The sequence below is a fragment of the Microtus ochrogaster genome, unplaced genomic scaffold (genome assembly GCF_000317375.1).
Source record: "Microtus ochrogaster isolate Prairie Vole_2 unplaced genomic scaffold, MicOch1.0 UNK47, whole genome shotgun sequence".
Lineage (NCBI taxonomy): Eukaryota > Metazoa > Chordata > Mammalia > Rodentia > Cricetidae > Microtus > Microtus ochrogaster.
In genome coordinates this window covers 2,120,961-2,133,797 of record NW_004949145.1, presented here as the reverse complement: position 1 = coordinate 2,133,797, position 12,837 = coordinate 2,120,961, and the positions used below count along the sequence as shown (strand labels likewise).

General features: G+C 45.2%; 1 protein-coding gene across 2 annotated transcripts in view; it reads left to right on the top strand.

The window, feature by feature from the left end:
* Nucleotides 1-12,837, top strand: part of Brsk1 (BR serine/threonine kinase 1) — a 40,310-nt gene that overhangs the window by 7,282 nt on the left and 20,191 nt on the right. The window lies entirely within an intron of this gene.

The following is a 12,837-nucleotide window of genomic DNA, read 5'->3' as shown; positions in this document are numbered from 1 at the left end:
CAGAAATCTTTAATAAATAAATAAATTAAAAATAAAAATTAAAAAAAATAAAAATAAAAATTATCTCAGTTAATCACTTCCTCTATCTTCAAGTTTTGTTTGTTTGGTTGTTAGTTGTTTGTCTGATAGAGAAGTGTATGGTTTTGTGTAACACATAAATGCACATATGCCTGTCTCTGTTAGTTCCTGGCTGCTCAGAACCAAAATAAGCATACAGAAACTATATTATTTGCAATACTGTTTGGTCAATAGCTTAAGCATATTTCTGGCTAACTCTTAGATCATAAACCTTGGAAGAATTTATGACAGCCCTGTGGGCCTGTACAAGGCATTAGAACAGCTGCAATGGGTACAGACTGGACAGCAAGATCGTCAAAGTATAACTTCCCATCCCATGGTGGTTAAAACCTTGGTAACATTTACTATAAAGCACCCAACTATATTAAACTGAAAATAGCTGAGGATATTGCTGAACTGACAAAGCGCTTACTGTGCAAGTACTAGGTGCAGAGTTTGATTCTAGAACCCACATTAAAAACGCCAGAAATGCAAGGCAGGTACTGGAGAGGCAGAGGGTTTTCTGTGACTTCTAGGCCAGCCAGGGCTACATGGTGAGAACTTGTCTCAAAACCACCACCACCATCACCACTACACACACACACACACACACACACACACACACACACACACACACACAATCCCAGTCCAGGGAGGTGGACAGGTGGATCTCTGGGGCTCAATGGTCAGACAACCTGCTTAATGGGTGACCCCCAGGACAACATAGAGACCCTGTGTAAATACACAAGGTGAATTACTCCTGAGGAAGGGCCCCAGAGGCTAACTTTGGGCCTACATACATACACATGCGCACACTCACACACACAAAGAGAAAACTTCAGCACATAGCCACATCTTTTCTTACAGGTGTATTTTCAGCAAAGCCCAAAGTTTAAAAACAAAATCCAACTTGGTAAATAGGAGCGAAGTGACCAAGCTAAGCCAAAGGTACTGACCTCAGAGATGGCAGGGCTCCCATGGCAAAGTCCACCCTGCGGACATGGGCTTTTCAGAGAAGCGCACTAAAGCAGAACTCTCAAGATGAAAGCAGCCAGGCTTTTAGCTTTATGGGGTCATTCAATTTCTATAAATATTCTCTTCCAATTAAGACAATGAATTTATATTTCTTTGCAGCCCGTGCTTTTAAGTGAGCTCTGATGTCTGCACAGGTTTCTTACTAGGAGACACCCCCAGCTTTTATTTTATTTTTTTAATAAGCAAACAACAGGAGCACTTAATTAAAGACTTCAAATATAAAATTCCCCAGATCAGACAAGGAATCTGATCTGCCCTTCCCCCACCTCTCAAATTTACCATTTAACTAATTAAAGCTGAAGGTGGTACCTTCCAACACTCTACAAAAGTCACAGTACCCAGTGTTTTTCAGGTTCTCTGTGTCTGTCTGGAGACAGGCTGGCTTTTACATTTTCTCTAAATCCCTGTTGCTGCCATGCTGGGTATCAAACCTAGGGTCCTGTGCTTGCTAGGCCAAGTGCTCCATCACTGAGTTACAGTTCTAGCCCTATAAATAAAAGTATTCCTTCCTTCCTTGTGATCCTTTTTCTGCAGCCTCCCAATTACTGAAATTTCAGATATGAACCACACTATGCCCCGCTATGTATCTTATTTTAAGTTCTCCTATAAAATGTAAAATAAAAACTGTATCTGCTCAGGCTGCTGCAGCACAGGTGTATAAAATAAAGGCAGCTTTGCCTCGGATATGGTGAAGGACCAGAGTTGTATCTCCAGAGCTGTTAGCCCTGCAAGGGGGTAAAAATGTGTGCACGCTTCCACTGACTGACCCCTCCGCACTAAGAAACCAGTGGAGGGTTTACCTCAGCACTTAAGACCATGTGGCTGCTTGTACAAACTCACACACTGTGAAGAGCGGATTCTTGCTTCTTTGGAGAGGCTCCTAGGCTGGGCACTGGAGCACTCAAGATACTCAAAGCAAGAAGCCCATGGTGAACTAGCTTTTCACTATCCACTGCTCAACTTCTCCCGTCATCTTCTATAATCTACCTGCAGAAAGGATGGGGCCAGCTTAGTAAATCCTTTCCACGTGGAACCAAAGGACAGAACAAGACTGGTCTTTGCTGCTGCCCTAGCACAAGGAGTCACTTCCCCACCTTCCTTTCTGGTCCTCACTTGCTCAACAAAGACAGTGTGATACCTAAAATTTGGATTCTAGGCTTAATTCTTATGGCTTCTTCTGGCTACTGGAAAACCCCATCTACTACCAAGGGCTCGAGAGATGATTCAGCTGTTAGGGGCACCGGTTGCTCTTCCACAAGACCCCAGCTCAGTTCCCAGCACCCACATGGTTGTTCACAGCTGCTCTAACTCCACTTCCTGTGGATGTGATGCCCTCTTCTGGCCTCTTTGGGCACCACACATACATAGGGGTGGCTCACAACCACCTGTGGCTTCAGTTCCAGGTCCGACACTCTACTCTGACCTCCAAGGGCAACCACAAGCATGAGCACATGCGTGCACACACACACACACAGGCACGTACGCGCGCACACACACACACACACACAAACAAACAAATCTTTAAAAAATTATAGCAGTGACTATTGGTGACAGTTTACAGCTGGCGAATGTGCTTGCAATCACCCCCCCACACACACACACATATTACTTCACAGACTGTTCCCTCAGAAGTTGAATTCCTAATTGTGCAGCAATGTCTGCACGAGATGGCATCATGAAAGTGTATTTTCTAATTCATCAGTGTCCTTCCCTTGGAGGCTTCATCAGTACAGGTCACTGTCATTACAGAGGAGGGGAACCCCAGAAGGCTGTTGGGGAGTCGGTGTGCTATAGTAGTAACTGTGAAGACCTGCTCCAGTTCAGAGTTCCAGAGTCCTAGGCAGGGAACTCGGTGGCTTGGAGGTTGACTGCATTCCTACACCAAGGGGACAAGGGTGAGTTGTCTGATAAAAGCCAAAAATAGCAAGACTTACCTGTTTTTTCTCTCTCATGTTTGTGCATGCATGCACGTCTACCTGCGTGCACACACACCTCTAATAACACAGGACTGCTTTACCCTTTTGCCCTTTCCCCACATCTATTACTAGCTGTAGAGTGCCAGAGCCTGGCTGGCGACTCTCCCCCCACTATGACATTACACAGGACAATGTGGAAATTCTTCAGTTCTCAGGCTCTGAAGACCTACCTGTTCCCTGACGAGACACAAGCTGATGTGCTAATTTATCCCATCCTGATATTAACCAGAAAGACAGTTCCCAGAAGGACCACCTCTAGGTCTAAGGTGGTTGTGTCCCATTACTAAACGTGATATTTCACAAACCTGCTATTGGGTAATACTTATTTGGCTTTTGCTTCGAATTTCTTAGGTTCTCTTTCAATGCTGAGCCGTCTCTCTTGTATACATAGTCCAAAATACTACATAAAGTGGTTACCGAGCTCACTCTAAGTCCTAGTCCAAAAACAGCTATCTTACACCATGCTCAGCAATGACTCCAATTGTGAGCATCACCTGGCCTGTTTCACACACCTCCCATGCATATCAAGTTGACATTTCAATGCCTTCAAGGGTAAACCCCTAAAACGTTGGTAAAAAAAAAATCCATGACAATCAGACGGGCCTTCTGCCTTAAGTCAGACTGATAAGGAAACCCAATTACCGAACCCTGGAATATTGAATTTGTAATGACCATTGTGCCCAAGTCTTTCTAATAACAATTAGTGATGAACATGCTACACTGCCTCCAAGAGTGAAGACAAGCTTTCTAGTTACATGAAGCCAGGGCGACAAGATGGGCCACGTTCTAGCAGCAAACTCAGAGGAAGAACAAGGATGGAATTCAAATGCACAGATGAAAAAGGAATTCATGCCTTAGAAATGGAACAAATGGGCCTAGAGAGATGGCTCAGTGGATGAGCCAAGAGATACAACATCCTCTTCTAGACTCCTGTCTGTCTGTCTCTCTCAAACATACATATACACACATAAATATATTTTTTTTTCAAAAAGGAGAAAGTAGGCATTTGTACAGCCAACCAAGGGCTGAAGATATCCGGGGGAAAATCTAGGCATCTGTACTAAACACACACATCTGTTTTAGTATTCCCCATAAACAACACAGCATTAACTAGGAGTATAGCATTACACTGCATTAGATATGGCCAAAAGTATGTGAGGGCATACACACACTTTACTGTTTTATGTAAGAGACTAGAGCACCTGGGCATTTTAGTATTCCAGGGGAGTTCCTAGAGCCAATTAACTATAGGTAATGATCAATGGTTAGAATTGCCAAAACCTTGTAATCCTAAAGAGGAAGATAAGACAAACAGTATTCTTTCCAAGGAAGATACGTTGGTTCACCAAGAAGTCTTAAAGGAGTTAAGGCACTGAGACCCCTACTCTCCCCTCAGTGAAGAACTAAAGATCCAGACGACTAGGAATAGTGGTCAATGCAGGTCAGTTCTAAAACTTACTGTGTTAGAGAAGCTGTGCTGGGCATGGGGATAAACAGACCAAAGCGTTGGATCTGTGTGGCTCTAGAGCCTACATCTCAATGCTACCACACCCGTCCATGACTCAAGGGGACTTCCCAAGGCCCTTGGATTAACTTGTAACCTTTTCCAAGACTTAATAACAAAATCTTGCATCAAACAGTTAAGAAAATATATTTTCTGCTTTGCTGCTGTGGTCGACTTACCATTTAATTTCCAGGGACCCTGCTTGCTTGTAAAGAGGCACACAAACAAGCTGTGCCTAACTGCAAGGCTAGGGCTGAGTTTCTGTGCCGATTTCTGGGCACAGCTGTATAACGAAGAACACACACACTTGGGACAGCAAAACACAGCACAACCTAACTTTCGGAAAAGGTGACAGCTAACGCATTTGAGGGCTCACTAGGGATCATAGTAGGTATCAGATATTCTTTTCAGGAGGAATGGGCTAAGTACCAAACACATCATTCATCTGTCTCAATGTCAACCCCGTAGCTACAGAGACGTGTTATTTTTGTTATCCTCAAGGACTCGAATCAAGCTTATAAACTCGTTAGCTGACCATAGCGGCTCACAGATATTATCCTAGGTACAGTGGGGACAGGAGGATGGCCACGAGTTTAAAGCCGGGCTGGGTTACATATTGAATGAGTGTAGGTGAGCCCAGGCCTCAGAGAGACTGTCTCCACCAATATGAACTTGTTAACATCTCCTTAAAACAGTATGTCGTGTTGTAAACATGTGGCGTGTTAAAAGTGTCTAAGGCGCTGGGGGCCGCTGACAGGCAAGCTTTACCTCCAAGGCTGTGACCGAGCTTGTGACTCGAGAGCAGAGCACCCTGGTATTCTAAAGCAAATAAACAGCAGAGAGGTTGACAGGAGATTCACATCAAGTCAATGAGAGCACTCAGTCTGCAGAGGCCATGCGGCGGCAGACGCACATTACATTCCTGGTGAAGGACAGCCCTTCCAGAATTCACACGGTATCAACGACTACAATTAATTTTGCTAAACGTGTTATTGGAAATGGCTCTGGACTGAAGGTTTCCGATTACGTGTTTTGTAAAGAGCAAGGTATGGGAAAGCATTTTCATGGAATGTTCAGCACTGTGGGCCCACTTGGACCTAGTACCATGATTCCGTAAGAGAAACAAAACCAAAACAAACGAAGTGTCAGGAAGGTAGCCCTGGACCTAGGGAATGTCTGTGGAGGTCACAGAAAGAGGGCAGACCATCCGGCTCTCGCATGGTGCCCCCAAATGGTACCACAGAAGATTTTTGGGTAGATCTGGATTTCTGTGTTGACAGCCTCTTTATCTTCCCAAGAAGATAATGGCACCCACAGACTTCCTGCTGCCCCTAAGAAAAAAACAACACACAAAGAAACAAAGATTTGAGACATCCCCAACTCAGGAAAGGCTTTCTCTACATGGCTACCTGTGAGGGATTCTGTCCTGATGTAGGACACACACAACTCCATGTCTACGGGAAGTGTGAAAATACTTCAAGTCATCCTAAACCTCCACTGAAGACCTCCTTTAATGGAGTGGTGGAAAGTATCTCAAAATTTGAATATTCCAAAAACTCACACTATTCTAAAACTTGCTTTGAGCAATGGAAAAGCATCTGAGTCACCAAGATGACTGGTAAAATAATCTCTGTCAGGTGAGGAACTGCTCCTTTGGGCTGGCAGAACAGGATGAATTTTTCATTCACATGAAGCTGTACCTATTACAGCAATGGTTTCCAAAAGATCGAGAGAGCTCACGGCAGACTGTGGAGGGCAGCGGGTTAGCGCACACCATGTTAACTCTTCCCCGATGCTGAAGAGCACAGGGCCACTGTAGCTGAGTCAAAGCCTCCCAGCGCTGCACAGACAGAAAGGTACATCCAACCAGATCAACAATGAAACAACTGAGGCCAGTAGGACAGGGGAGAAGGGCTCACGAGATCAGAAACAATTCTGGGATATGCGGTGACCAATGAAGATGAGGCAGATTAGGTTAAAGTGGCAGGTGCCATTCAAAAGGCGCATCCTGCCCCCTGCACGGCCTTCGACTGTATGCGCGATGTAAAATGGCACAGTTACTGCAGGAGATTCTTGCAGTTCTTCCAGAAGCTGCACACGGCGTTACCAACAGTCACTTCTGGGGATACACCCCAATAAGCTGATACAGGTACCGGGAACCAAATCTGGATCCTCTGCAAGAGCGGTAAGTGTTCTTTAACCGCTAAGCCATCTATTTCTTCAGTCCCATATCCAAAGATGCTGAAAACAGAGGTGCAAATATCCCAACATCCAGGCAGCATTCTCTGTGGGATCCAAACAGTGGAACCTTACCAACGGCCCATGAATGGTAAGCAAAATGGGCACACACAGAGGAACATTATTGCCATAAAAAGCATGAAGTTCTGAGCCATGCCAAGCATGGATGGTACTTGAAGATATTGTGCTAAATGAAGCCAACTGCTCATGCAAATGTTTGCTTCTACCTGTACAAGTTATCTAGAGTGGTCAACTTCATAGAGAGCAGAAAATAGAAGAGACCTTGTTAGAGGGCTCGAGGGAACAGGGAGCCTGTGGGAGGGAGGGTGAAAACATTTGGGAAATGGACAGCGATGACAGAGAGGTACCTGCTGCTGCTGAACTCTACACCCAAAAACAGTTAAAATGGCAAATGTTGGGAGATGGGTCCACTGGTAAAATGCTGAGCATGCAGGCACCAGAACTGAGCTTGGCCCCGAGAACTCATGTAAAAGCCAGGAGCAGGGACATGCACCTGAAATTCCAGTGCTGGGGAGGTAGGGTCAGGAAGGGCCCTGGAACCCACTGGCCACTTAAGAGGAGAACTCAGAGGACAACATGGGGAAAAGACAGGGGAGGACTCTCCAGTGTGGACCGTCATGTCTGTACAAAGTACACACACACACACACACACACACACACACACACACACACACACCAAATAAAAAATCCGAGTAAAACCTGCAATGTTCCGCCTACATTACCACAGTAAAGACAAAAGGAACACAGTACAAATCCCCTAAGATGCTCTCTCTCACCAAGGCAGGCCCTGCCCATCTGTGTGGCAGGACCTTCCCATCCTCCACCTCGGATCTCTGCCCTCCCCATAACCATCTGTACATTTTCCCTTCAAGATGTCCACCAAATTTATTGCTGGCAGAGGTAGGCACAAGTCAGTCTGGAAAGCAGAGTTGGAGCGGCCTTATGCTTCAGTGTGCGGCCTTCACTCCTAAGAGAAACAAGTCGCTCTTGGGACTACCAGCCATGAAGACCAACATGGAAAGGAAGCAGGAAGCGGGTGCAGAGAGGAGACGGCCTTCTTTTCTGCAGGTGTCACCAGCAGAGAGAGAAGAAAGGGAGCGAGCGTACCCTTACTCTGGCCACAATCCCTCCTGTTTCTTTAGACCAACGATTGTATGTCTCTTGTGAAAAATTTAACACTAGTTAAATTTGGAGCACTCTAGAAAATATGTTCAGTGTAAGATGATGTTAACACCTCTAATCTAAGTTATTATATTTTTTTTCTGAACAATCATGTTAAATAATTGCAATTTCTTGGAAGTTACACACCTGTCAAAGACATGCACTGGTTAAGTGTTTGTGTAATGAAGAATAGAATAGATAATAGATAAGAGCATAATCTCCCTAGAAGAAAAGTTGATTTGAAAATGTGACAAGGGTCCAGTATAATGCATGCCTTGAATCCTGGCATCCAAGAGGCAGAGGCAAATGGGTCTCTGTGGGTTTGAGACCAGCCTTGCCTAATAAGTTTCTGGGCCACCCAGAGACCCTATTTCAAAAGACAATCATGAAATAAAATAACAACAAAAACAAAAAAAATATAATGAAACCAATTGTCCAATAACATGGGGGAAAATCCTTTTTATACAACAAGGAAGATCAGAAAGCACATGGTGCCTTGACAAGGTTTCCTACTCTATCCTGGCTAGCGTAAAGTGCCCCTTGTTCGTAACTAAATACAGACCTACGGAAAGAAAAAGATTAATGGTGGCCAGAGACTTAGGCATTCCTATGACAAGTGCTAAACCAGATGATGTCTGGGAGATAAATGAATGTGAACTATTTCTTTTTGTTTTGAGACAGGGTCTCACTTAGGCCAGGCTGGCCGTGAGCTTCTGTTCCTCCTGCATCCGTCCCTGAATGCTGGTATTTATATGCAAGAAAAGATGGCACCCAGGACATCAGGCATGCCAACCAAGCACTCTACCAACTGAGCTTCTCTATAAAAATAAATCATCTCCCCGAAGAAAACATGGGGATGCAGGCTGCAGACTCAAAAGAAACATAGTATTAAAAAGCGATTTAATAAACTCTTATAGAAAAACATCATTTTAGAGCTTAGTGAGTGTAAGTGCTTGTTATGCAAGCATGAGGTCCAGAGTTTGATTCCCAGCACCCATGGAAAGGGCAGGGTATGGCCATGTGTGCCTGTAACCCCAGCATCAGCAGACGGAGACAGGTGCCACGTGTTAAGCTCCAGGTCAAGTGACCATGTCTCCAGATCAGGTGGAAAGTCACAGAGAAACATCTGAGGTTGACTTCTAACCTCCAGATGTACACGCAGGACATGCTCACCACCCCCAAGCCCACTCATATGCCACACATGCACGGTAGCAAATGAGTAGTTCCAAGACAGGATTCATAGCCACAGAGAAACCCTGTCAACAAAACCAAAAAAAAAAAAAAAAGAACTGCTGACATAGAGAGACAGGCGGTGTCTCATGTCTTCCAGGCTAGCTGTGAACTCATATATAGACAAGGATGGCTTTGAACTCCTGGTTCTCCAGCCTCCATGTCCCCAATGCTTAGATCACAGGCATCTACCACCATACCTGATTTGTGTGGTGTTAAGGATTGAACCCAGGGTTTTGCATGCTAGGCCTAGAACATTCCTCCATCCTTACTAGTCCTGTGTTTTACCTAGTGAATATCCTCAGCCGCATGACCATTTCTCCCAGAAACTTCCCAGAGCCTTGCTCTTTGCCCTCCCTCACCCCCATCCCCAGGTCAGACCTTGTGGTAAGTGCTCCTCTTCGCTCCTCTTCCCGGCCGTGGTCAGGGTTGTCAGTGTGCATTTTGTTGCATAATTTCTCAAGCCCCATCTCCTTTCCTTGCCTCTCATAAGCTCCTTGAGGTTGGGACCCATATCAGTGGTTTTCATCTTTGTAGATTTGTTGACTCATCTTTGAAGACCCAGAGTTGGCCCGTCGTGACTCTCCTACTAATGTAGCATGAATTAATAACTATCTCAAAGCAGGCTTTCTTCTGAGCGTAGTTGTTTTTAGATTTACATGTTGTCTATGGAAACAAAAAGAGTATGAGAACCTCTGGAGCTGGAATTAAAGGTGGCTCTACGCCTTTTAGTGTAGGCATTGGGAACTGAACTTAGGTACTCTGGAAGTGCTCTTAACCACTGAGCCATCTTTCTAGCACCCTGAGTGTGCTGTTTGTTTGTTATTAAGACTTTCTTCTTTTTTTTTTTTTTTTTTAAGATAGGGTTTCTCTGTGTAAGCCTGGCTGTCCTGGAACTTGCTCTATAGATTCGGCTAGCCTCAGACTCAGAGATCCACCTGCCTCTGAATCCTGAGTGCTGGCATTACAGGCCACCGTTGCCAGACTAAGATTTATTTATTTTTATTTTATGTATATGAGTGTGTTGCCTGCATGTATGTCTGTGAACTTTGTGCTTGCCTGATGCCTGCGGATGCCAGAAAAGCAGTCTAAATCCTCTGGAGCTGGAATTATGGACAATTTTGAGACACCATGTTGATCCTGGGAACCAAACCCAGGTCCTCTACAAGAGCAGCAAGTCTTCTTAACTGCTAAGCCGACCCTCCAGACCTAATTTTTAGGTGTTTTGAGATGGTTTCATGTAACCCAGGCTGACCCCAAACTCACTGTGTAGCTTCCCTTGAACTCCTGTGCCTCCTCCCACCGCCCGTGTCATGGGTGTTATTATTTAAAACCCAGCAGGAAGAGAGAGTCATACCACAGGGCTTCACATAGGAGGTTAACTGGAAGAGGAGAAAGAAGGGGCAGAGAGTGACAGAAGAAAAATGAAGAGAGAAAGAGATGGGAGGTGGACAAAGCTCACCTTTTATAAGGGGACATAGTGAATGCACAGGGTGCGCTCACACTGGCTGCAGCTGCGGACCTATCCTGTCAGGACCCCAAGGGCAGGCCAGTACAGATGCCTGAATACTAATAGTGGGGACACGGTGCTGGCAGTTGAACACAGGGATTGTGTATGCTGGGCAAACTCTCTACAACAACTGGGCTAGACCTCCAGACCCGTCTCTCGGTCTTTTGTCATCAAATGGGGAGATGACAGAATTCAAATCTTGGCCAAGTATGCCACTCTCTTTCTGTAAGCCTCAGTCTCCTTATGGGCCCAGCATGAATAATTACAGTACCAGCAATCCTGAAGATGTCCATTAAAGGCAAGATGCAGTTCTGTATCCAGACAAGCAACAAAAAGCATGTTAAAAACAATTTAGAGTTGCTACCAGTTGACCTTGATCAAAGGGGGTGCAGCAGTGGGTAGAAGGAACCTAGCTGGCTCTCCAGAAGCAACAGCTCATGATTCCAGTCCTCGCTAACTCACTGTTCATAATGATTATATACAACTGAACTTCCGAGAGTAACGAGGAGCAGCTGTGCTGTGACAGTCCCCATAAGGTCCTTATAGCCCTTCCATAGAGACAAGAGAAGCTGAGGCTCACTGCCGACACATCAGGCCCCAGACAGAGCCAAAGGTGGGCTTTTGGACTCCAAGACCAGCAGTGAGGTGGTCTCTCCCCATCTTCCTTTCTGTCCATGCTCCTGAGATACAAGGGACAACCATTTAAGACACTTGGAAAAACCCTGCGACACAACATCACCTCTCCCAAGAGCCCTCCTCCAACTCCTTAGGTCAAACCAGACTCCCTTATTCTGTCCCCAATCCTTGTATCACGTCATCCCATTTAGCCCCAGTCAGCCTGGATTTTTTTCTCTTTTTATTCTCTTATTTTTGCTATTTTTAAACGTTTATGGTGTGTGTGTGTGTGTGTGTGTGTGTGTGTGTGTGTGTGTGTATCCAAGGCATGCATGAGGTCAGAGGACAACTAGCAGGAGGCAGTTCTTTCCTTCACCGTATGGGTCCTAGGGATCAAACCCTGCTGCATAGGCTTGGAAGCACATGCCTTTACCCAATGAGTCATTTCATGGCCCTATTTGAGACAGGTTCTCATATATCCCAGGCTGGCCTTGACCCCATTATGTAACTGAAGACGACCTTGAACGTGTGTGCTCCTACCTCCTCTGGGTGCAGGGTTACAGGAGTCAACTCTGTGTCCCTGCAGAGAAAGTGCCGGGGCTCATGCACAGCTTGTGCTCACTCGACAAACACGCTACTGCAGCCGAGCCATGCTCCCAGCCATTTTATTTTTCCCTGCTTCCTTCATTTATTTGTTTTGTGGTGGTGTTTGTTTCAAACAGGGTCTTTCTATATAGACCATGCTGGCCTCGAACCACAGAGACTGCTTGCCTAAATCTGCCAAAATCTGGGATTAAAAGTGTACACCCCCACACCAAGCCCTCTTTAGTTGTTCTTAGTTAGTTAGTTAGTTAGTTAGTTAGTTAGTTAGTTAGTTAGTTAGTTAGTTAGTTTGAGACAGGGTCTCACTGGTAACCCTGGCTGGCCTAGAATTCACTACGTAGACTAGGCTGGCCTTGAACCCTCAGAGATCCAGCTGCCTTTGCCACCTGAATATTAAAATTACACCACAACCAACCCTCTCATTTGTTTTATTGGTACCTATTTATTTATTATTCCTTTCTGCTGAGCCACCACACCCAAAAATCTCCTGCTTTATTCTCTTTCAGATTTGGTGTTGCTATATAACCCACACTGGAATAAAACTCTTTATGTAGCCCAGGCTGGCCTCAAACTTGCATCAGTCCTCCTGCCTTAGCCTCTTGAGAGCTGGTATCACAAGCATGCATCACCACGCCTGGCAAATACAATATGATAAACGTGGTGGGACTTCCCACGGTACTGGGATTGAACCTAGGGACTGGTATTCGACAGGCAAACACTACTACCGAACTGAATCTCCAAATGTTCCACCTGTTCTTTTGGTTGTTTGGTTGGATGGTTATTTTAGGGGTTTTTTGTTTTGTTTTGTTTTTTGTGTGTGTGTGTGTGTGTTTGTTTTTTGAGACAGTGTTTCTCTATAGTCCTGACTGTTTTGGAACTCACTCTGT